This window comes from Carlito syrichta, unplaced genomic scaffold (genome assembly GCF_000164805.1).
Source record: "Carlito syrichta isolate Samal-C Ts95f unplaced genomic scaffold, Tarsius_syrichta-2.0.1 Scaffold287936, whole genome shotgun sequence".
NCBI lineage: Eukaryota > Metazoa > Chordata > Mammalia > Primates > Tarsiidae > Carlito > Carlito syrichta.
The window spans coordinates 159,286-160,549 of record NW_007232032.1 but is presented as its reverse complement, the minus strand read 5'-3'; the positions used below and the strand labels follow the sequence as shown (position 1 = coordinate 160,549).

The window sequence follows — 1,264 nt, the reverse complement described above, 5'->3', positions numbered from 1 at the left end:
GGGGGCCGCGGGGGCAGCGCGGGGCTCTGCGGGGAGGTCCAGGCCGGTGGATGCGCCGGTTGTCAGCACGGGGCGGTGTGCGTTTCTTTTTCCTTTCTTTTTTTGAGTCGGAGTCTCCCTCTGTCGCCCAGGCTGGAGGGCAGCGGCACGCTCGCGGCCACCGCAGCCTCCACCTGCTGGGCTCGGGCCATCCTCCCGCCTCAGCCTCCCGAGTAGCTGGAAGCACAGGCGCGCGCCCCCGCGCCCGGCTGATTTTTTGATTTATTGTAGAGACGAGGTCTAGCAAGGTTGCCCAGGCTGGTCTCGAACCCGTGGGCTCAGGCCATCCTCTCGCCTCTGCCTCCCAGGCGCTGGAGCCACAGCTGTGTGCCACCACACCCGGCTAGTTTTTTGACCCATTGTAGAGCTGAGGTCTAGCCAAGTTGCCCAGGCAGGTCTCGAAGCCCTGGGCCCAGGCATTCCTCCTGTCTTGGCCTCCCCTTCCCAAAGTGCTGGGATGACAGGCGAGAGCCACCGCGCGGCCAGGAGTGGTTTTCATTTTCATTTTTATTTCTTTGAGTCCGAGTCTCATTCTGTGGCCCAGACTGGAGTGCAAGTGGCAGGATCGTGGCTCACCGCAGCCTGGACCTCCTGGGCTCAAGCGATCCTCCCGCCGCAGCTCTCGAGTACAGGTGTGCAGACTACAGGTGTACAGCACTACGTTCTGCCAATTTTTTGAGTTTTCTTTTTTTTTTGGATAAAGACGAGGTCTCACTATGTTGCCCAGGCTGGTCCGGACCTCCTGGACTCGAGCAATCCTCCTGCCTCGGCCTCCCAAAGTGCTGGGATGACAGGCATGAGCGACCGTGCTGGGCCAGGAGTGGCTTTCAAATGTGGAAGAGAATAATTTAACCTGGGAGTATTGTGGTGTCCGGTTCTAACGTAAAGTTGTTGAATGTCTGTTGTCTGGGGGGGAGAGTCCAAGAGGTCTGACCCTGTACAGGCCTCTAGGACCTTGATTACTTTGGTTGTTACTACGTTGGAACTAGGCAGTTTTGTTCTGTGTCGGTTTATGCTTCCCGTCAGTTTTGTTCTTGTTTTGGTATTTCAGACTGCTCATTCTCTGTTGGATTACAAGGTCAAGGTTTAGAGTAGAATTTTAAGATGTTTAAGAAGCAGGTTCTCTGCTGGGCTCGGTGGCTCAGCCTGTAATCCCGTGCCTTTGGGAGGCTGAGATGAGTGAATTGCCTGAGTCCGCGGGTTCGAGACCCGCCTGGGCAGGCGA

The 1,264-nt window shown here is 56.9% G+C and overlaps 1 protein-coding gene across 3 annotated transcripts in view; it reads left to right on the top strand.

Moving 5' to 3' along the window:
- MIGA1 (mitoguardin 1) overlaps positions 1–1,264 on the top strand; it is a 78,972-nt gene that overhangs the window by 537 nt on the left and 77,171 nt on the right. For 2 of the 3 annotated variants that reach the window (XM_008053168.1, XM_008053169.2), the window contains exon 1: positions 652–671. The exons of the other annotated variant lie outside the window; for it this stretch is intronic. The gene's annotated coding sequence lies outside the window, so the exon portion shown is untranslated. Of the gene's footprint in view, positions 1–651; positions 672–1,264 lie in introns of those variants that run through there. 3 annotated transcript variants of the gene reach the window in all.